This window comes from Thalassophryne amazonica, chromosome 11, assembly GCF_902500255.1.
Source record: "Thalassophryne amazonica chromosome 11, fThaAma1.1, whole genome shotgun sequence".
NCBI classification, from domain to species: Eukaryota; Metazoa; Chordata; class Actinopteri; order Batrachoidiformes; family Batrachoididae; genus Thalassophryne; species Thalassophryne amazonica.
This window is the reverse complement of record NC_047113.1, coordinates 6718250-6743105: the sequence shown is the minus strand read 5'-3', so window position 1 is coordinate 6743105 and position 24856 is coordinate 6718250. Positions and strand designations below refer to the sequence as shown.

Here is a 24856-nt window from a genome sequence, read left to right as displayed (position 1 = left end):
TTCTCTTTAGGCCAGTTGATGTGTTCTTTGGCACATTGTAACCTCTTCTGCACGTCTTTTATTTAACAGAGGGACTTTGCATGGGATTCTTGCAAATAAATTAGCTTCAAACAGGCGTCTTCTAACTGTCACAGCACTTACAGGTAACTCCAGACTGTCTTTGATCATCCTGGAGCTGATCAATAGGTGAGCCTTTGCCATTCTGGTTATTCTTCTATCCATTTTGATGGTTGTTTTCCGTTTTCTTCCACGTGTCTCTGGTTTTTTGTCCATTTTAAAGCACTGGAGATCATTGTAGATGAACAGCCTATACTTTTTGCACCTGCGTATAAGTTTTCCCCTCTCCAATCAAATTTTTAATCAAACTGCGCTGTTCTTATATGATCAATCTATCTTTATTAGTTGGCTATGTACCACAGGCTTTTAAGGTGGCAGTAATTAAACCATTACTTAAAAAGCCATCACTTGACCCAGCTATCTTAGCTAATTATAGGCCAATCTCCAACCTTCCTTTTCTCTCAAAAATTCTTGAAAGGGTAGTTGTAAAACAGCTAACTGATCATCTGCAGAGGAATGGTCTATTTGAAGAGTTTCAGTCAGGTTTTAGAATTCATCATAGTACAGAAACAGCAGTAGTGAAGGTTACAAATGATCTTCTTATGGCCTCAGACAGTGGACTCATCTCTGTGCTTGTTCTGTTAGACCTCAGTGCTGCTTTTGATACTGTTGACCATAAAGTTTTATTACAGAGATTAGAGCATGCCATAGGTATTAAAGGCACTGCGCTGCGGTGGTTTGAATCATATTTATCTAATAGATTACAATTTGTTCATGTAAATGGGGAATCTTCTTCACAGACTAAGGTTAATTATGGAGTTCCACAAGGTTCTGTGGTAGGACCAATTTTATTCACTTTATACATGTTTCCCTTAGGCAGTATTATTAGACAGCATTGCTTAAATTTTCATTGTTACGCAGATGATACCCAGCTTTATCTATCCATGAAGCCAGATGACACACACCAATTAGCTAAACTGCAGGATTGTCTTACAGACATAAAGACATAGATGACCTCTAATTTCCTGCTTTTAAACTCAGATAAAACTGAAGTTATTGTACTTGGCCCCACAAATCTTAGAAACATGGTGTCTAACCAGATCCTTACTCTGGATGGCATTACCCTGACCTCTAGTAATACTGTGAAAAATCTTGGAGTCATTTTTGATCAGGATATGTCATTCAAAGCGCATATTAAACAAATATGTAGGACTGCTTTTTTGCATTTGCGCAATATCTCTAAAATTAGAAAGGTCTTGTCTCAGAGTGATGCTGAGAAACTAATTCATGCATTTATTTCCTCTAGGCTGGACTATTGTAATTAATTATTATCAGGTTGTCCTAAAAGTTCCCTGAAAAGCCTTCAGTTAACTGAAAATGCTGCAGCTAGAGTACTGACGGGGACTAGAAGGAGAGAGCATATCTCACCCATATTGGCCTCTCTTCATTGGCTTCCTGTTAATTCTAGAATAGAATTTAAAATTCTTCTTCTTACTTATAACGTTTTGAATAATCAGGTCCCATCTTATCTTAGGGACCTCATAGTACCATATCACCCCAATAGAGCGCTTCGCTCTCAGACTGCAGGCTTACTTGTAGTTCCTAGGGTTTGTAAGAGTAGAATGGGAGGCAGAGCCTTCAGCTTTCAGGCTCCTCTCCTGTGGAACCAGCTCCCAATTCAGATCAGGGAGACAGACACCCTCTCTACTTTTAAGATTAGGCTTAAAACTTTCCTTTTTGCTAAAGCTTATAGTTAGGGTTGGATCAGGTGACCCTGAACCATCCCTTAGTTATGCTGCTATAGACTTAGACTGCTGGGGGGTTCCCATGATGCACTGAGTGTTTCTTTCTCTTTTTTCTCTGTATGCACCACTCTGCATTTAATCGTTAGTGATTGATCTCTGCTCCCCTCCACAGCATGTCTTTTTCCTGGTTCTCTCCCTCAGCCCCAACCAGTCACAGCAGAAGACTGCCCCTCCCTGAGCCTGGTTCTGCTGGAGGTTTCTTCCTGTTAAAAGGGAGTTTTTCCTTCTCACTGTCGCCAAGTGCTTGCTCACAGGGGGTCGTTTTGACCGTTGGGTTTTTTCCGTAATTATTGTATGGCTTTGCCTTACAATATAAAGTGCCTTGGAGCAACTGTTTGTTGTGATTTGGCGCTATATAAATAAAATTGATTGATTCTTCTGAACAATGTCTTGAACGTCCCATTTTCCTCAGGCTTTCAAAGAGAAAAGCATGTTCAACAGGTACTGGCTTCATCCTTACATAGGGGACACCTGATTCACACCTGTTTGTTCCACAAAATTGACAAACTCACTGACTGAATGTCACACTACTATTATTGTGAACACCCCCTTTTCTACTTTTTTACTAATAGCCCAATTTCATAGCCTTAAGAGTGTGCATATCATGAATGCTTGGTCTTGTTGGATTTGTGAGAATCTATTGAATCTACTGGTACCTTGTTTCCCATGTAACAATAAGAAATATACTCAAAACCTGGATTAATCTTTTTAGTCACATAGCACTACTATTATTCTGAACACTGCTGTATGGCCTGCCTGAGCCTTTTGGTTTTTGTTCATCGTTCCTACATAACTAAAATTTTAGTGTAAATCACATTTTCAAGTTTTGGAACCTTAACTTTAATGACAGTCATAAAAAAAAAAAAAAATCATGACAGAACAATGCAAGAAGGTCTCTTCAGAAACACATTAGCACCTACAGTATATGGGATGTGAAGGTGTTGAAGAGATTTTTTTTTAAATATGTAATTCAACTGATATTCTCATCCTGCATCATAGCACAGACTTTCATTTTACTAGAGTAATTACCAAAAAAAAAAACCTCGCAAAGATCCAGCTAGGGGGAAAACTCAGGTGAGCATAAAATAACATCTTACACTCACCTACTTGAAGAACTACATGCTTCAGCGATACAATGTTTTCACTGCAGTTCACTGTTTATTGTATCTGTGGACAAGACAACTTAAAACTTTATACCCTCGTCACACTAGAGGCCGAATGAACCTGAATCCCCTCCAAATGAAAATTTGATCCACATTCTGGAAGTGTTGAGACGCATTCAGAAACATCAGGCAGCATTCTCAGAGCAGTCTAAACAGTCGGGCACGGCCATGCGGCCGCTCCAAATGTTTTGCTCATGTTCAAAACATTTGTGGCGCATTTGAAGTAGATCGAGAGCTTCGCCTTTTGGCTCAGCTCCCTTTTCGTCACAACAATAGGGTAGAACAAATGCAACACCGCCCCTGCTGTGCTGATTCTCCAGCCAATCTCACGCTCCATTGTCCCCTCACTCGTGAACAAGACCCCGGGGTACTTGAACTCCTTCACTTGGAGCAAGACCGCATTCCCTACCCGGAGTAGGCAATCCATTGGTTTCCTGCTGAGAACCATGGCCTCAGATTTAGAGGTACTGATCCTCATCCCTGCCGCTTCACACTCAGCTGGAAACCGAGCCAGTGAGTGCTGGAGGTCACTGGCCAATGAAGTCAACAGGACCACATCATCTGTAAAAGTAGTGATGAGACCGTGAGCCAACTAAACTGGAAACACTTCTCCATCAGCTATGCCTCGATATCCTGTGATTGAACCATCTTGAGAACCATCCCTGGTTCTCAAGATGGTTCAATCTATCAGCTGAACCCTCCTTTCCTGCACCCTGGAGTAGACTTTACCAGGGAGACTGAGTAGTGTGATGTAGAGCCCGACCGATATATCGGCCGGCCGATATAAGCCCTTTTCAAAGTACTCACCATTGGCCGAAATTTTGCCGATAGAACACTGATAATTTCTCATAAATAGAACAGCTACTGAAATAATGTTTGTGTCGGCAATGTAAAATGTACTTGCACTGTTTGTCCAGTAGATGGAGCTCTAACTCCATTCAACTGAGAGATGCATAAGCCCTTGCTTAAATGTGTTCATCACCGCCCCCATAGTTCGCCGTCACACTGCACTGATCGGCTGACAAAAGCATACAAATAAGTTTATAAGGATGTTGTTTGTAATAACTTTGCGATTACATTCACCCCACATTTCTCCCGTTTCAGTTCAACTCAGTTTGATTAACTCAGTTTATGCAGTAATGTGTCAAATGTGCTTCATTGCATCGGTCACACTTTTTATTAAGCCCACGTTGTGTAGGTCTTATTTCTAGCATGAAAAACTTTCGTTTACTGCTAAGAGGTTGGAACATTCAGATTCACTGGTCGTCCGGAAGGATTCTGGGAATTACTGCCGTTCGCCTTGCGTTACGGCCCGTTACGATATAATTTTGGACCATTATGCTTATTTTGGACCGTGTAATCAACCGTTTCTGCAGCGCGACTCCAGTTTGAAGCGTGAATCACTGAAGCAATGCTTCGATTCAACGGCTCGTGGCTCTTTGATTCGCTGCTCTTCAGAAGCGGCAAGTCCGCTTCTTAACCCCTCTCAAAGCCATTAAAATATCATGAGTCATTTTTGTGTGTATTAAAGTCATTAACTGGGACTCTTGTCTTGTGACAAAGTGACAAAAGTGACAAAGTGACAACGTTTTTTTAATTCGGCACACAAAATATTCAAATAGAAAAAAATGAACAATTCCACAAACAAACACAGACAAAACTAGTTAGGCCCAAAGGGTGTGGGCTGAAGCAAAGCTTATTAGCGCCCACCCCTGCTAGTACAAGTCCAACAATTCTAATCAGTCATATTTACATAAATATAAATTCACTACTACATGTCGACAGACAGACATACACATCAATATACTATTCACTTATAATTATATTTATATAGTACCAGATCATAAGAAAGTCGAATCAAGGCACTTTACGCCAGTAAGGACTAACCTTACCAACCCCCAGAGCAAGCACTAGGCAACTGTGGTGAGGAAAAACTCCCTATAAGGAAGAAACCTCAAGCAGACCAGGCTCTTGGGGGTGACCCTCTGCTTGGGCTGTGCCACATATACCTATATACATACGTATATACTTTACAAACAAATATATACATACATATACACAGTCACTTATATACATATACATATACACCTACCCATATCTATATATCTACATACGCATATACGAGGTCTCTCAGATAATAAACCGACCCTTTTATTTTTTTTTTTTAACTATATGGATTTGAATGACATGCGATTACACCAATCATGCTTGAACCCTCGTGCGCATGCGTGAGTTTTTTCACGCGTGTCGGTGATGTCATTTCCCTGTGGGCAGGCCTTGAGTGAGATGTGGTCCCGCCCTCTCGGCTGAATTCCTTTGTTTCACACGCTGCTCGAGACGGCGCGCGCTGCTTTATCAAAATTTTTTCTGGACCTGTGAGGAATATCCGAGTGGACACTATTCGAGAAATTAAGCTGGTTTTAAGGGAAAAGTTTAACGGCTGATGAGAGATTATGGGGTGTTTCTGTCGGTGTAAGGACTTCCCACGGAGCGGGACGTCCTGCAGCGCTTCCAGGCGCTGTCGTCGGCCTGTTTCGAGCTGAAATCATCCTAATTTAAGGCTTAATTCACCCAGGACATCGTGAGAGAACAGAGAAGATTCAGAAGAGGCCGGCATGAGGAATTTATGCGGACATTCCACTGTTTAAGGACATTTTTTTAATGAAAGACGTACGCGCAAATTCGCCGAGTCGTTTCCGTGACGACTCGGCAAATCTGTGTGCGCCGCGACAGGAAAAACACCTCCGTGTTGAAAACCATTTGTAGAATTCAGGCGGCTTTTAATGGCTTTCAACAAGTGAGTAACTGAGAAATTGTTTAACAGCTTGGGCATGTTCCAACTTGCCCGTTAAGATTTCCAATGGAGGTGTTTTTCCTGCCGCGACCCCCCGCGGTCGGGTCCAGCCCGACATGCGACTCTGCCCGCACGTTCTTTCATTACAAAATGACCGTTAACAATGGAATGTCCGAATAAACTCCTCATGCCGACTTCTTCTGAAAGTTCTCTGTTCTCTGACGACTTACTGCGTCAACAGAGCCTGAAATGTGGAAGTTTTCAACTTGAAACGGCGAGACGCTGCCGCCTCGAAGCGCAGATCGCCGTCAGGCGCCGTGGACCGTCCTTAAAGCGACACTACCAGACCAAAATCTCTCATCAGCCGTTAAAATTTTTACCGAAAACCAGCTGACTTTATTGAATGGTGTCCACTCAGTTGTGCCTTACAGTTTTGAAAAAAATTTTATCAAACAAAGCAACAGTCTCTGAGCCATTCCTAAACAATGAAAAAAATCGACGAGCGGGTGGGCGACTCCTCACTCAAAGACTGCCCACAGGCGAATGACGTAACCGACAGGCGTGAAAAAACTCTCGCATGCCCACGAGGGTTCAAGCATGTCTGATGTAATCACACGTGATTCAAATCCATATGGTTTTTGAAAAAAATAATAAGGTCGGATACTTTTCTAATAGACCTTGTACATACCCACACATTCAAATATACAATAAGTCCCACTTATAAATTGAACATTCCATATAAATCAAATTATATTTGCTTCTTTATGATACTTAGACATAATGTTCTTTTTGGGTAGTTTCTTAAATCTCACTAAGGTACTACTCATTCTAACCTCTGTTGAACATTTGTTTCATTTCCTCACCCCAACCACAGACACACAAAAACCCTTTACATTTGTTCTTACTGGTGGTTTCATAAAAATTGCACAACCTCTTAAACTATATCTGGATTCCCTCAATCGGAACAGACTCTGTACATGTCTCGGTAAGGCTTGGTTTTTCGCTCGAAATAAAGTTTGAATTGTAATGTAATCGACCAAATCAATGAATTTTAATAAATTTAAAGACACAAATAGAGAATGAGTTGGTTCACAATATTGTTTATTGCAGATGATTCGTATGGCTCGTTTTTGCAAAAGGAATATTGGATTGGTATTTGATTTGTAAGTGTTTCCCCATGACTCAACACAATATGTCATATATGGTACCATCAGAGAATGATATAAAGTAAGTAACCCTTCTTGCGGCAGTAGGTCTTTGGCTTTATACAAAATGGCTATAGTTTTTGACAATTTTGATTTCACATAATTTATATGTGGTTTCCAGCTAAGTTTATTATCAATTATAACGCCTAAAAATGTATTCTCTGTTACTAACTCAATTTCCTTATTGTTTATAGTTACATTTTTACATTTGGGTGCCTGTTTATTTCCAAATATAATACATTTAGTTTTCCCAAGGTTGAGTGACAACTTATTAGCGTCAAACCAAACCTTAAATTTCACTATGTCCAGAAGCTGTTCAAGATTTTCACCGCTACAGAACACAGTTGTATCATCCGCAAAAAGGACACATCTCAGTGAACTCGACACCCAACTTATATCATTTATATAGATTATAAACAACAAAGGACCCAGCACTGAGCCCTGCGGCACCCCACATGTGACATCCCTGAGTTCAGAATTTGTATTATTGAATTGAACATACTGAAATCTGCCTTGTAAATAACTAGCTATCCATTCATATGCCAGACCTCTGATTCCATATTTCTGCAGTTTACTTAATAGTATTCCATGGTTAATTGTGTCAAACGCTTTCTGTAAATAAAAAAAACAAACACCTATTGTGTATTGTTTATTATCAATTGCAGTTGCTATACTTTCCACAAAGTCCATCAAAGCATGTGATGTAGTTCGAGACCTTCTGAATCCATATTGTTCTTCACAAATGATGTTATGCTTCAGTAAATAATCATTTAATCTTTTAGCAAATATTTTTTCCAAAATTTTGGAAAATTGTGGCAGGAGTGATATAGGTCTATAATTAGAAATGTGTGTTTGTCACCAGTTTTAAACAGAGGAATTACTTTGGCTATTTTCATTTGAGAAGGAAATTTACCAGTACTTAGTGACATATTGCAAATATAATTGAACGGTTTTACTATACAATCAATAACTTTTTTAATAAAGCCATATCCAAATTATTAAAATCAGTCGATTTCTTACTTTTTGAACCATGAACCAGATCAAGTATTTCCCTTTCATGAGTACCACCAATGAACATTGAAACAGATTTGTTAAACGTTGAATTATTTACCCAGAAGTTATTAGTTGATGAGTCAATCTTACTGGCAAGATTTTTACCCACATTAACGAAGTATTCATTAAAGTGTTCAGCAATAGACTCGTCATTATCAATCGTGATGTAGTTGTTACTCTGAAAAAATGAAGGATAATCTCTAGTTACTCTATTCTTTTTTTACTATTTCATTTAATATGTTCCATGTGTTTTTGATGTTATTTCTATTTTTGACAAGTAACTCATTATAATATGTTTTTTACTGAGTCTCATGATATTGATTAACTTATTCTTATATGTTTTATACTTACTTTCAGCTTCCTTAGTTCGTAGTTTTATGAATTGTTTATATAGTACGTTTTTCTTTTTACATGCCCTCTGAAGTCCCTTAGTTATCCATGGTTTGTTGCTATATTGATTTCTATATATTTTCTCAACAAATGGACAGTGTTTATTATACAAACTGGAAAAAATGGAAATGAAAGCATCATATGACCTGTCAACATCATCAACAAAAACATCTGACCAATTCTGACTTGATAACTCCTCCCTTAAATTATCAATTGTTTCAGGTGTTACTTGCAGTCAACAACGAGAATCGTCCTCCGTTCCTTTGTCACAGATTCAAACGCTGCGCGGCTCTATGCTGAAACAGAGTCTGGTCGGAATTAATAACTTCAAAACAAATTGCCGCTTTAAATAAAATGACACCTCTTGCAAATGTTGCAATACAGACAATAAACTACAAACGGCTAAAACGTTTTTCCTCCCAAAATTAGATGTCTATGAGCTGTAAAGCTCAGCTGGATGGAAAGACATTCATGCCACTAATAATGTCTGAAAGGAAATGCTTTTGACAAAAACTAAGATTTTATTTCTGTTTATGTCCAGAGATCAAGGATCCACCATGTAGAGTTTATTATGTCCAGAGTTTAAGGATCCAGTAACCAATTTCATATTTATTTACTTTAAGACTCAATACAATGTTGTTCAATTTCAATGTAATCAGCTTATAAAGCCCCAAATTACAACAAAAGCCGTCTCAAGGTGCCTCACACAGAACAGTTCAACATAAAAAATTAAAATAAATTAAAAAAAAATTCAAATACCTAATTAAAACCATAAGTAAAAGAATAAAATATAAAATAAAAACTACTCATAACAAAGATAATAAAAATAGTTTTTTGATTTCCACCAAAGGGACCAAGAATGAAGGATGAATGTTTCAAAATTTGTTTAATAACTTTTGTAGAGTTGAGGTTTTTTTTTTTTTTTGGTAATGTTATTTATGGTTTCCTTAGAGATTAATGCAACTTTGCACAGATTTTTTTTTTTTTTTTTTTTGTACTGGACAGTTCTTTGTTACTGTTCTTGAAAATTGCACAAACATACTACAGGGTCTTGTGAAAAGAATCTTATTTTACTGTTATATGATAGTTTCCTCACATGTTATATCAGGGTCCATGTTTTCTTGTTAAAATGTTCTACCAGCACTAAAACCAACCTCTGCTTGCACTAAGGTTGAAAGTATTTTTGTTCTTGAAAGTTGCAGAATAGAAAAATAAAGGAGTCTTGTGAAAATGTTTCCTTAGTGTTTGTGTTTCTTTCCTCTCACAATTACTTGTCTGCAACTGAAAAAGTTTTTCTACCTGTAATATAACCTATATCTAAGTTGCAGCAACAAGAGGTACAAGATCAGATGTATTTCACAACTCTTTTTAAGGATATGTATTTGCTAATTTCACAAAGGTTTAATTCTTGATTGCATTTTTTGAACTTGAAAATTCTTCTCTGTTATAAAGTTAATCAATATGAGGACAAAGCTTCAGCTTTTAGCTTGTACCTTTTTTGTTAAGGGTCCAAAAAAGAACATTTTATTTATTGAAAAAAAAAAATAATAATAATAATATCGGCTGATTTATCGGCTATCGGCAAATCAGCCGATTTATCGATTGTCTGCATTTTTTTCCATCTAAATATCGTTATCGGCCTCAAAAAACCCATATCGGCCGGGCTGTAGTGTGATGCCCCTGTAATTGGCACACACTCTCTGGTCCCCCTTTTTAAATTTTGGGACCACCACCCCAGTTTGCCACTCCTTAGGCACTGTCCCAGACATCAGCACAATGTTGAAGAGCCGTCTCATCCAAGACAATCCCTCCACACCCAGAGCCTTCAGCATTTCTGGACGGATCTCATCAACCCCCGGGGCTTTCCATGGTGGAGTTGTTTGACTACCTCAGTGACTTCCATCAGGGAAATTGATGAAAATTCTCCATCAGCTTCAAGCTCTGCCCGTACTATAGAGGGCACTCTGGTCTGATGCACTCTCTAACCGAAAGGTTAGCTCCGATAACCATTAATCTGCTAACTGAAAAGTTAGCTTCTATAACACTAAACCGATAAACTGCTAAAAAATTTGGCAGAAGTTACCACTAACTGCTAACTTTTAGTAATGACTCAGTCGCTGGGACATCTGTCTGGTACTGATAAGCCAGTTTCCAGTTTAAGCACCACAGCGGCTGCTGGAGGTGCAGGATCACAAACACAAAACAAACACACAAAAATAAATAAATAAAAAATAAAACCCCAAACACGGTCATCATCTTCATCAAAAGCAGTAAATCGCAGTATTAGAAGTCACAGTTTATCTCTATATTATATATTTATAAACCACTAACAGAACTGCATTGACAAACACAAAACAAATCCACGAAAAATAAATAAATAAAAAATAAAACCCCAAACATGGTCATCATCTTCATCAAAAGCAGTAAATCGCAGTATTAGAAGTCACAGTTTATCTCTATATTATATATTTATAAACCACTAACAGAACTGCATTGACAAACACAAAACAAATCCACGAAAAATAAATAAATAAAAAATAAAACCCCAAACACGGTCATCATCTTCATCAAAAGCAGTAAATCGCAGTATTAGAAGTCACAGTTTATCTCTATATTATATATTTATAAACCACTAACAGAACTGCATTGACAAACACAAAACAAATCCACGAAAAATAAATAAATAAAAAATAAAACCCCAAACACGGTCATCATCTTCATCAAAAGCAGTAAATCGCAGTATTAGAAGTCACAGTTTATCTCTATATTATAAATTTATAAACCACTAACAGAACTGCATTGACAAACACAAAACAAATCCACGAAAAATAAATAAATAAAAAATAAAACCCCAAACACGGTCATCATCTTCATCAAAAGCAGTAAATCGCAGTATTAGAAGTCACAGTTTATCTCTATATTATATATTTATAAACCACTAACAGAACTGCATTGACAAACACAAAACAAATCCACGAAAAATAAATAAATAAAAAATAAAACCCCAAACATGGTCATCATCTTCATCAAAAGCAGTAAATCGCAGTATTTGAAGTCACAGTTTATCTCTATATTATATATTTATAAACCACTAACAGAACTGCATTGACAAACACAAAACAAATCCACGAAAAATAAATAAATAAAAAATAAAACCCCAAACACGGTCATCATCTTCATCAAAAGCAGTAAATCGCAGTATTAGAAGTCACAGTTTATCTCTATATTATATATTTATAAACCACTAACAGAACTGCATTGACAAACACAAAACAAATCCACGAAAAATAAATAAATAAAAAATAAAACCCCAAACACGGTCATCATCTTCATCAAAAGCAGTAAATCGCAGTATTAGAAGTCACAGTTTATCTCTATATTATAAATTTATAAACCACTAACAGAACTGCATTGACAAACACAAAACAAATCCACGAAAAATAAATAAATAAAAAATAAACCCCAAACACGGTCATCATCTTCATCAAAAGCAGTAAATCGCAGTATTAGAAGTCACAGTTTATCTCTATATTATATATTTATAAACCACTAACAGAACTGCATTGACAAACACAAAACAAATCCACGAAAAATAAATAAATAAAAATAAAACCCCAAACACGGTCATCATCTTCATCAAAAGCAGTAAATCGCAGTATTAGAAGTCACAGTTTATCTCTATATTATAAATTTATAAACCACTAACAGAACTGCATTGACAAACACAAAACAAATCCACGAAAAATAAATAAATAAAAAATAAAACCCCAAACACGGTCATCATCTTCATCAAAAGCAGTAAATCGCAGTATTAGAAGTCACAGTTTATCTCTATATTATATATTTATAAACCACTAACAGAACTGCATTGACAAACACAAAACAAATCCACGAAAACTAAATACATAAAAATAAAACCCCAAACAAGGTCATCTTCATTATCAAAAGCAGTAAATCACAGTATTAGAAGTCACAGTGTATCGCTATATTTATAAACCGTTAACGGCGCTGCGCTGACAAACAAAACAAATGCACGAAATCTAAATAAATAAATAATAAAATCACAAAGGCAGTAACTGTCTATAAAAAGCAGTAAATCACAATATTAATAGTACAACGGCGTTTTAGACTTTGAGAATAAAGTTGTAATATTATGAGAATAAAGTCGTAATATTACAAGAATAAAGTCGTAATTTTTTGAGAATAAAAGTTGTATTTTTATGAGAAAAAACAAGTTTCCCAGTCAACACACATCACCACAGCTAACGTACGCTAACGCTACCATATGGAAGCAGCCTTAGATTTTTTTTGGGGGGGGGGGGAACAGCCTTAGAAGTAGTTAACTAAACAGTGCCTCAAACTTGGGTTTATGAACAAGCAAAACTGTTTTATCGAAGTTTGACGTGGATGCGGAGCAACAGAGAGGAGTCATGGAGGCTGTCAATGTGTGCTGACAATGTTTCATTTCTGGAATCAAGCTTTTTTTCTCTTTCACAATTATGAGTTTTTTCTCGTAATATTACGACTTTATTCTTGAAGTTTTAAAAAAAACAATTCAATGGGGCCTAAAACGCCGTCGTATAATAGTCACAGTTTATCTCTGCATTATATTTATAAATACAGGAACACCTCACCGTGTTGCGTTCAATGCAACTGGTAAAATCTACACCTCTTGCATCGCATTGAGCTTCCTCACTGAAGAAAACCCACGTAATTTTTGTCTTTCCATGAAAATACAGCAATAAGTGTCTTTTCACTTTAAAAAAGTAAAGATTTGCATGTACACGCTGTCTTTAAAGCAGACACACTACGGGAGCTCATCTCAACAGAACACCAGCCTGAGTTGCAGACACACAACAGACAGGAACTAAACACGTATGATTTTAGGGTTTACAAACATTTTTAATCATTAAAATTTATTCACTTTACCAGCAAAAAAAAAAAAAAAAAAATGTTGGCAGACTGAAAGTTAGTGGAACTAAATTTAGCCAAAGCTATGTGGTCTGCTGATGGTTTCCAAAGTTAACTGAAAAGCTAATCCGCTGATGAAAACGTCAGCTTTGCTAATTAGCGTTTAGAAGATTAGCGCAACTGTGCCCATCACTGGTCCTAAACACCAACTGCAAAGGCTCAAACAGATCACTGTCTGCCAAATATGCAAGAAGTTACATTGCAACCACTTTTTCCAATTTTTGGTTTTTAAAACAGTCAAATTGGAAATCGGTCTATAATTTTTTCAGCAATGCCGGATCCAAACTGGATTTCTTCACAGCAGCCTTGGAGTAAGCAGGAACACTTTTCAGCAAAGAGTCCCACAGTTAACCGTAAATCTTTAACCAGACTGGTTGGCAGAGGATCCAAAAGACACGTACAAGACAATTACAATATTAGACAAATTCTGTAACAAAACAGTATCAAAACAATGATGGTTTCAAGTCAGAGATGCCACTTGACTTTTCAAACAGGGTTTCTGTCATGGTTTAGGAAAGCTGAGGAATTTTATTACAAATATCCTCTACTTTATTACCAAAAAAAAAAAATCCATGAAGCCATAAGAAGTGAAACTTGAACAAGTAATTGATTGATTGAATTGACTGACGACTCTAATACCTTTAGCCAGGACTGTGCTTATTGTTATTTCTTAATTCAGATTATTACTTTGCCTTGGCAGAACACAGAACATTTTCATACTCAGTCAAGAAATTGTGCCACTCACAATAACAGATATCCTATCTTCACTGAGGACGCAAAGTAGAAGTGATAACTGACCAGAAAGTGGTCCACACACCTCAGGTAGCCTAAGGGTACGTTCTCTCAAGGTAGTGGGTCCAGTCCATCACGGTGATGAGAAAACAGTGTCATTATTCATGCAACAAGTAAGCAACAAAAATTTTTCAATGAAATTATTAGAATGTGCTGGTTTAAGAGGATGGTGGAAACATCTACACCCCAGCATATATCAAGACCCTGTGCCAGTTGATGGAACCTGGGTTTATCCAATAGTAGCAGGAAGACTCTGAACCCACTATCACAACCTTATCAGTGTGTACCAATAATTATGAAATAAATTCACTAAATTCATCTCATAACTTTCCAGAAGACTCAGGGGCCAAGAACAAGGATGATTCAACAACTCATGTCAGATTATTATTATCAAATTTAAAACCTGGTTCATGACTGCACCAGTACAAAATGTAATAGCTACAGAATGGATGTTTGCATCATTCTAGTGTTGCTTTTCTAAATATCATTTTAACCTGTGAAATTATTAGCAAATAAATGGAGACAATCTGTGTCCGCTAATAATCGTGTGAGTCCATTCAAATCTCTTTCAAGCAGCGCTGCTTCTTTAAAATATTGACAACAGAAAAGAATATTGTTCGTGAAACTGAGAAACTTTTAAATTGATTTTAGGTTTTATTTAGTCTTTTAGCTTGATGCTGAATTGCTGTTGCTGCAGACAAAAAAAAAGAGCAGTTGTGCATTAGAAGACAGCAGAGAGAAAGACACTGAAATCCATGTGCATGAACATAATTAGAATAGATTCACACAACCCACACACCACAGGCACTGAGCAAGCCATAACAAGTCTAATTCTGGAGCGACAGAGGTGTTCCACAGCACTGTGAGTGCACAGGATGTGTACACGCACATGACATGCACAGATGTTCAAATGCACTTTTATTGTCTGCACTGATGGATATGTGTGACTGCATACAGGCAGACTGCAAGTTGCTGAACCAGGCCTCCTGGATCACTGAATGATGGAAGAAATCCTTAGTGAGAGCACCGGGGGGGGGGCAGGAAATGGGCAACGGCATCTATCCAAAAGACAGTGACCGGCCTGCTGCACCAGCCAATCACAGATGACCACTGCTCCCACCAGCTGTCCATCAAGGGGTGTTTCTTTCAAGGTCAGCTGATGTTCGCGCTTCACACCCCCACCCCTCCACGTGTGCATGCACATGTGTGTCCAGCAAAGCAGGCATCAACAAAAATGTATCTAATTTCTTGCTAAGCATAAGTCAATAACAGAGATCGATGTGGATGGCAAATCAATTAGGCCTGTTCGCAGACAAGTACGGAACCCCAGGAAGGCGTGTGCTGGTAACATGTCTGCACACGTGGGCTGTGAACGTGTGTGTGTCTGTCAGCTGACAACAAGGAAAGAAGTATGTACGTAGCACATTCATCTTCTTCCTCTTTCGCTTGCTCCCGTTAGGGGGAACCACCGCAGTTCAATCGATTCCATCTCACCCTGTCCTCTGTATCTTCCTCTGTCACACCAACCACCTGCATGTCCTCCCTCAGCACATCCATAAAACTCCTCTTTAGCCTCCCTCTTCTCCTCCTGCCTGGTGGCTCCATCCTCAGCATCCTTCTCCCTATATACCCTGGGTCCCTCCTCTGCACATGTCCAAACCATCTTAATCGCGCCTCTCTGACTTTGTCTCCAACCCTTCCCACCTGAGCTGTCCCTCTGATATGTTCATTCCTAATTCTGTCCAGTATTATCTTCAGCTCTGCCACCTCCAGCTCCGTCTCCTGTCTTTTTGTTCGTGCCAGCGTCTCTAAGCCGTACAATACAGCTGGACTCACTACTGTCTTGTAAACTTTCCCTTTCACTCTTGCTGATATTCTTTGGTCAAAAATCACTCCTGCCACCTTTCTCCACCCACTCCACCCTGCCTGCACTCTCTTATTCACCCCTCGACCACACTTTCCATTACTTTGGATGTTGACCCTAAATATTTAAACTCATCTACTTTCACCACTTCTACTCCTAGTAACTGCACTATTCCACTGGGCTCCCTCCAATTCAAACACATGTACTCAGTCTTGCTTCTACTGACTTTCATTCCCCTTCTCTCCAAAGCATATCTCCACCTCTTCAGACTAGACTCAACTTTCTCTCTACTCTCACTACAGATCACAATGTCATCTGCAAACATCTGTCAAACCGTCCATCAACACTGCAAACAAGAAAGAACTCAGAGCTGATTCTTGGTGTAATCCCACCTCCACCTTGAATGAGTGTGTCATTCTTACTGTATGTCTCACCGCTGTCATACTATCCTTGTACAACCCCTGGCAAAAATTATGGAATCACCGGCCTCGGAGGATGTTCATTCAGTTGTTTAATTTTGTAGAAAAAAAGCAGATCACAGACATGACACAAAACTAAAGTCATTTCAAATGGCAACTTTCTGGCTTTAAGAAACACTATAAGAAATCAAGCCCCTATGTGTCTTTTTGCAAGGAATGTTTTTGCAGTTTTTGCTCTATGGCAAGATGCATTATCATCTTGAAAAATGATTTCATCATCCCCAAACATCCTTTCAATTGTCCAAAATATCAACATAAACTTGTGCATTTATTGATGATGTAATGACAGCCATCTCCCCAGTGCCTTTACCTGACATGCAGCCCCATATCATCAATGACTGTGGAAATTTACATGTTCTCTTCAGGCAGTCATCTTTATAAATGTCATTGGAAAGGCACCAAACAAAAGTTCCAGCATCATCACCTTGCCCAATGCAGATTCGAGATTCATCACTGAATATGACTTTCATCCAGTCATCCACAGTCCACAATTGCTTTTCCTTAGCCTATTGTAACCTTGTTTTTTTCTGTTTAGGTGTTAATGATGCCTTTCGTTTAGATTTTCTGTATGTAAATCCCATTTCCTTTAGGCGGTTTCTTACAGTTCGGTCACAGACGTTGACTCCAGTTTCCTCCCATTCGTTCCTCATTTGTTTTGTTGTACATTTTTCGATTTTTGACACATATTGCTTTAAGTTTTCTGTCTTGACGCTTTGATGTCTTCCTTGGTCTACCAGTATGTTTGCCTTTAATAACCTTCCCATGTTGTTTGTATTTGGTCCAGAGTTTAGACACAGCTGACTGTGAACAACCAACATCTTTTGCAACATTGCGTGATGATTTACTCTCTTTTAAGAGTTTGATAATTCTCTCCTTTGTTTCAATTGACATCTCTCGTGTTGGAGCCATGATTCATGTCAGCCCACTTGGTGCAACAGCTCTCCAAGGTGTGTTCACTCCTTTTTAGATGCAGACTAACGAGCAGATCTGATATGATGCAGGTGTTAGTTTTGGGGATGAAAATTTACAGGGTGATTCCATAATTTTTTCCTCAGAATTGAGTGATTCCATATTTTTTTTCCTCAGCTTGGTCTAAAAAAGTAACCGTTACTGACTGCCACAATCTTTTTTTCTTGATTTCTTATAGTGTTTCTTAAAGCCAGAAAGTTGCCATTTGAAATGACTTTAGTTTTGTGTCATGTCTGTGATCTGCTTTTTTTCTACAAAATTAAACAACTGAATGAACATCCTCCGAGGCTGGTGATTCCATACTTTTTGCCAGGGGTTGTACATGTCCCATACTACCCTCACATACTTCTCTGACACTCCAGACTTCCTTATACAATACACAGCTCTTCTCTTGGCACCCTATCATAAGCTTTTACTAAGTCCACAAACACACAATGTAACTCTTTCTGGCCTTCTCTATACTTATCCATCAGTATTCTCAGAACAAACATTGCATCGTAGTTCTCTTTCCTGGCATGAAACCATATTGCTGCTTACAGACCATCACGTGTTTTCTAAGCCTAGCTTCTACTACTCTCTCATAACTGAATGCTGTGGCTGATCAACTTTATGGCTCTGTAGTTACTGCAGTTTTGCACATTGCCCGTGTTCTTAAAAATAGAAACCACCACACTTCATCTCTACTCCTCAGGCATCCCCTCACTTTCCAAGATTTTATTAAACAATCTGGTTAGAAACTCCACTGCCATCTCTCCTAGACATTTCCATGCCTCCACTGGAATGTCATCTGGACCAACTTCCTTTCCCCTCTTCATGGCTTCCCTCACTTCATCCTTACTCATCTCTTGCACTTCCTGATTTACTCTCTCCACATCATCAAGCCTTTTCTCTCTCGCTCATTTTTTTCATTCATCAGCTCCTCAAAATATTCCCTCCACCTTTTCAACACACTCTCCTCACTTGTCAGCACATTACCATCTGCATCTTTTGCCACACTAACCTGCTGTACATCCCTTCCAGCTCTGTCCCTTTGTCTGGCCAATAGGTACAGGTCCTTTTCTCCTTCCTTACTATTCAACGTCTTCAAGCACAAAGACTTGAAGATGTGGCTGAGTCACATGTATCAACATCTGAGCAGAACTTTAACTGAGGATCCTGCAACGAGTGCTTGTGTTCATGTGTGTTAGTGTGCCTTTGTGTGTGTGTGTCTGCTCATGTATAAGAGAGAAGCTCCTATCTCATTCTCCAATCAGTGTGATTTCTGCAGCGCACAGCTGTCACCATGGTAACCAGGGAGGGCGCAGGAAAGAGAAAGATAGGGAGAGAGGATACAAGACAGAGAAAAGGGGAAAATAAGGTTGAAGAAAAATCAAAGGGGGTGGGGGCATTAGCTGTTGAATGATAGAAGTTACAACAGGCCATCATCACCCAGCTAAAGCCTCCCCCACAACTCGCCAAACATGCTGCGATGGGCAGTCTACGGGTGAAAAAAAATGGCAAAACCATGTGTGAGACATGCACGTCACGTGTGTGTTCAGCACAGTAGAAGGTCACAGACTGCTCATGGAGACCTTCACTGCTGCACATGCAAATTGTACGGGTCTTGTGAAAGCTCAAGTGAAGATTTGCTAGATCGGTGCTCACTTTTCCAAAACCCCTCAAAAGGCCATTTGAGGTACTACAGTCAGTCTTGGCTTCAGTGTTCAGACAGATTTACGTTCCAGCTATGGCAATACATGTGACACCAACTTCAATTCAAAGTTCTGTTAAATACTTTTAACTTGCTGGTTATAAAATTACATTCATTGGCAATCTAAAGAAAAATGACAGCTTTTAACTTGATACAAAACATGGTTATTCATAACAAAACCACATTACAGTTTTTCCCAATTGCTTTGACCTGGTTCACAAAACTGAGATCCACTTGGTTTTCATCATCACTTTCTCAACACAGCATAAGCCATCAGTCGAACGTTCATACTGTTTCATTAGGGTCACACATTTATGTTTAAAAAAAAGAAAAGAAAAACAGCTGTTGTACACTTGTATGAAACTCCACACAAATCTTCAATCTGCATTCACTCTGTGTCCACCTATAAAAAGTGCCACCCGGAGGTACAGTAGGTAATCACAGCTTCAGCGAGAAAAATTCCAGCCACATATTTGTTCTATTGACCCACTAAACCAGCTGATTCTAATTAGTTCAACTCTTCAGGCAGGTAGATGAACTAATCAGTGAAATCACCTGTTTTAAGTGTACAGTTAGAAGCAATACATGGTAGGAATTTTATTCACTGAAACTGGGATTAACCACCTCTGGTCCCACCTATGCATTGCAAGCATGGATCAAAGTGGTGTACAGGTGAGAGTAAGAGCTTGAGGGCCCTGATGAATGTTAAGGTTGGATACGGTATGCAAGGAGGCTTTTTCTCCCCAGTACATCACTAGGGAAGCTACATATACAGTGTGATCTGGACAAGAACATGTTGAACACTTTGAACAGATGGACTGAATCCTACATATAATTTGTGTAGTACAGATGTCTGATTGCCAACAAACTCTGCCAAGCAATGTATTATTTTTTAATAATAGCCTTCCTTCCAGATTAGGGATTTTCAAATTGAAATTTTGTGCCACTGTCAAGTGCGAACCAGTTTCTTTCAGGTATGTATCTTCAAGGCTTCATCTTTGCTACCATGATTGTTTTGGTCTTGATAATATCTCGCGAGTATTCAGTATGGTTTCCAACATCATGTCTACTCTTTTAGAAGAAAGGAGAAACTGCCAAACAATCTTCAATCAGCCACAGTCTGAATAAATGCTGAACACTTATCAATTAACCCTCTGGGGTCCGAGGGCATTTTTTGGACAGTTCACTCGCCTGGCATAAATGTTTTATTATTGCTGTTAACAGCTCTCCCTGCATCCCACAATCAAGTTTTATGTCTCTTTTTTTAGGACAACATGTGCTTTCAGAATATATATGTTTTTGTTGTGTTTTATAAGTGTAATAAAGGTTTACAATAAAAAATAGGCAAGGAAAAATAAAGCGAAAAATAATTTTCCACACACATTTATTCAAAACACACAGCAAACTATAATAAATAACTGTTTTCAAACTTTATAAAGTTAATTTGAGGTGTTGTGTGAAAGACTGTACAACAAAAAGGTTCAAACAATAAAAACAAATGCACATTTTGAACAATATATACAAAATGGTCTATGAGTTTTGTTGTCCATTGATATGGTAAACAGTGATTTACGCAGAGAAAGCAACAGAGTTATCCAGTAACATTCACATGCAAACTAGTGGAGCAATCCTGATAGTTACACACTCTTTGTATGAGCACGTGAGATTGTCATCAGAGGCTCTCCGTGTGCTCCTGCTTTCACTGATCGCTGTGCATAATGGCACAGGGTGCACTGAGTATGTACTAATAGTATGTACTCATTGGAGCACCCAGTGGGCTATTCAAACAGGCCAACTAGTAACACATCACTCCTAAAAATGATCTTTGGCTTTTCATGTGAGGTAAATCTGCCCTACGATTGGATTTTGGAAAACCATGTGAAGGTGAACCAATACCAATTGGACACTCACATTGCGCATGTCATCACACAGCTTCTATGAGGAGTACAAAGATGGCCAATGGCTGGCTCAAACGTCCGTGGAGTTAACTTTTAAGTAAAAAAACAAAGTTTCTATCTCATATCATTCAAAAGTTATTTATAATTTAGTAAAGCTTGGTCTCAGCCATCATATATGATGGCGTCGGCCCCCGAGGGTTAATAACAAAAATAGAATTCTTCTTCCTCGCATTTATTAGTGGATTGAAAGCCACGTTTAGAGGCACATACTGCCACCTACTGTACAGGAGTGTGTGGAATAATGTCATGTGGTGGCCAAGTGGTTAGTGCACTTGTTTCCAGTGCAGAAGGTTCCCAGTTCAAAGCCCACCCATGCCCATTCTCCATGCAATGTGGAGTCACATCAGAAAGGGCATCTGAGGTAAAACCAAATCAACAGGCAGATTCTGTGGCAACCCCAAGTAAAAGCAAGGGAGAAGCTGAAGGGACTTACTTTAGAATACAGAAAGTGAAACAATAATCAAAATGTACAATAAATAACACTAAAGAAACATCACAGGTTTGATCATTTTATCACAATCATACAACACTGAAAAATCAAATCAAAATCAAAAAATTTTATTTATATAGCGCCAAATCACAACAAACAGTTGCCCCAAGGCGCTTTATATTGTAAGGCAAAGCCATACAATAATTACGGAAAAACCCCAACGGTCAAAACGACCCCCTGTGAGCAAGCACTTGGCAACAGTGGGAAGGAAAAACTCCCTTTTAACAGGAAGAAACCTCCAGCAGAACCAGGCTCAGGGAGGGGCAGTCTTCTGCTGGGACTGGTTGGGGCTGAGGGAGAGAACCAGGAAAAAGACATGCTGTGGAGGGGAGCAGAGATCAATCACTAATGATTAAATGCAGAGTGGTGCATACAGAGCAAAAAGAGAAAGAAACAGTGCATCATGGGAACCCCCCAGCAGTCTAAGTCTATAGCAGCATAACTAAGGGATGGTTCAGGGTCACCTGATCCAGCCCTAACTATAAGCTTTAGCAAAAAGGAAAGTTTTAAGCCTAATCTTAAAAGTAGAGAGGGTGTCTGTCTCCCTGATCTGAATTGGGAGCTGGTTCCACAGGAGAGGAGCCTGAAAGCTGAAGGCTCTGCCTCCCATTCTACTCTTACAAACCCTAGGAACTACAAGTAAGCCTGCAGTCTGAGAGCGAAGCGCTCTATTGGGGTGATATGGTACTATGAGGTCCCTAAGATAAGATGGGACCTGATTATTCAAAACCTTATAAGTAAGAAGAAGAATTTTAAATTCTATTCTAGAATTAACAGGAAGCCAATGAAGAGAGGCCAAATATGGGTGAGATATGCTCTCTCCTTCTAGTCCCTGTTAGCACTCTAGCTGCAGCATTTTGAATTAACTGAAGGCTTTTCAGGGAACTTTTAGGACAACCTGATAATAATGAATTACAATAGTCCAGCCTAGAAGAAATAAATGCATGAATTAGTTTTTCAGCATCACTCTGAGACAAGACCTTTCTAATTTTAGAGATACTGCACAAATGCAAAAAACCAGTCCTACATATTTGTTTAATATGCGCATTGAATGACATATCCTGATCAAAAATGACTCCAAGATTTCTCACAGTATTACTAGAGGTCAGGGTAATGCCATCCAGAGTAAGGATCTGGTTAGACACCATGTTTCTAAGATTTGTGGGGCCAAGTACAATAACTTCAGTTTTATCTGAGTTTAAAAGCAGAAAATTAGAGGTCATCCATGTCTTTATGTCGGTAAGACAATCCTGCAGTTTAGCTAATTGGTGTGTGTCCTATGGCTTCATGGATAGATAAAGCTGGGTATCATCTGCGTAACAATGAAAATTTAAGCAATGCCGTCTAATAATACTGCCTAAGGGAAACATGTATAAAGTGAATAAAATTGGTCCTAGCAGAGAACCTTGTGGAACTCCATAATTAACCTTAGTCTGTGAAGAAGATTCCCCATTTACATGAACAAATTGTGGTGGCCAAGTGGTTAATGCGCTTGGTTTCAGTTCGGAAGGTTCTGGGTTCAAATCCCACCCCTGCCACATTTCTCCATGTAATGTGGAGTTGCGTCAGGAAGGGCATCCGGCGTAAAACCTGTGCCAAATCAACATGCAGGTCCACCTTGGATTTGCTGTGGCGACCCCGAGTGCAAACAAGGGAGCAGCCGAAGGGACTTACTTAACTAGATAAATATGATTCAAACCACCGCAGCGCAGTGCCTTTAATACTTATGGCATGCTCTAATCTCTGTAATAAAATTTTATGGTCAACAGTATCAAAAGCAGCACTGAGGTCTAACAGAACAAGCACAGAGATGAGTCCACTGTCTGAGGCCATAAGAAGATCATTTGTAACCTTCACTAATGGTGTTTCTGTACTATGATGAATTCTAAAACCTGACTGAAACTCTTCAAATAGACCATTCCTCTGCAGATGATCAGTTAGCTGTTTTACAACTACCCTTTCAAGAATTTTTGAGAGAAAAGGAAGGTTGGAGATTGGCCTATAATTAGCTAAGATAGCTGGGTCAAGTGATGGCTTTTTAAGTAATGGTTTAATTACTGCCACCTTAAAAGCCTGTGGTACATAGCCAACTAATAAAGATAGATTGATCATATTTAAGATCGAAGCATTAATTAATGGTAGGACTTCCTTGAGCAGCCTGGTAGGAATGGGGTCTAATAGACATGTTGATGGTTTGGAGGAAGTAACTAATGAAAATAACTCAGATAGAACAATCGGAGAGAGAGTCTAACCAAATACCGGCATCACTGAAAGCAGCCAAAGATAACGATACATCTTTGGGATGGTTATGAGTAATTTTTTCTCTAATAGTTAAAATTTTATTAGCAAAGAAAGTCATGAAGTCATTACTAGTTAAAGTTAAAGGAATACTCGGCTCAATAGAGCTCTGACTCTTTGCCAGCCTGGCTACAGTGCTGAAACCTGGGGTTGTTCTTATTTTCTTCAATTAGTGATGAGTAGTAAGATGTCCTAGCTTTACGGAGTGCTTTTTTATAGAGCAACAGACTCTTTTTCCAGGCTAAGTGAAGATCTTCTAAATTAGTGAGACGCCATTTCCTCTCCAACTTACGGGTTATCTGCTTTAAGCTGCGAGTTTGTGAGTTATACCACGGAGTCAGGCACTTCTGATTTAAAGCTCTCTTTTTCAGAGGAGCTACAGCATCCAAAGTTGTCTTCAATGAGGATGTAAAACTATTGACGAGATACTCTATCTCACTTACAGAGTTTAGGTAGCTACTCTGCACTGTGTTGGTATATGGCATTAGAGAACATAAAGAAGAAATCATATCCTTAAACCTAGTTACAGCGCTTTCTGAAAGACTTCTAGTGTAATGAAACTTATTCCCCACTGCTGGGTAGTCCATCAGAGTAAATGTAAATGTTATTAAGAAATGATCAGACAGAAGGGGGTTTCAGGGAATACTGTTAAGTCTTCAATTTCCATACCATAAGTCAGAACAAGATCTAAGATATGATTAAAGTGGTGGGTGGACTCATTTACATTTTGAGCAAAGCCAATTCAGTCTAATAATAGATTAAATGCAGTGTTGAGGCTGTCATTCTCAGCATCTGTGTGGATGTTAAAATCGCCCACTATAATGATCTTATCTGAGCTAAGCACTAAGTCAGACAAAAGGTCTGAAAATTCACAGAGA

The 24856-nt window shown here is 38.7% G+C and overlaps 1 protein-coding gene and 1 long non-coding RNA gene across 2 annotated transcripts in view; both read right to left on the bottom strand.

The window, feature by feature from the left end:
• Positions 1-24856, bottom strand: part of LOC117520008 (pro-neuregulin-2, membrane-bound isoform-like) — a 447661-nt gene that overhangs the window by 306184 nt on the left and 116621 nt on the right. The window lies entirely within an intron of this gene.
• LOC117520010 lies at positions 1540-15822 on the bottom strand. Its single transcript, XR_004563506.1, has 3 exons — positions 15655-15822; positions 6015-6019; positions 1540-1551 (listed from the first exon to the last, which is right to left on the bottom strand). It is a non-coding gene; the product is annotated as an uncharacterized LOC117520010 (long non-coding RNA).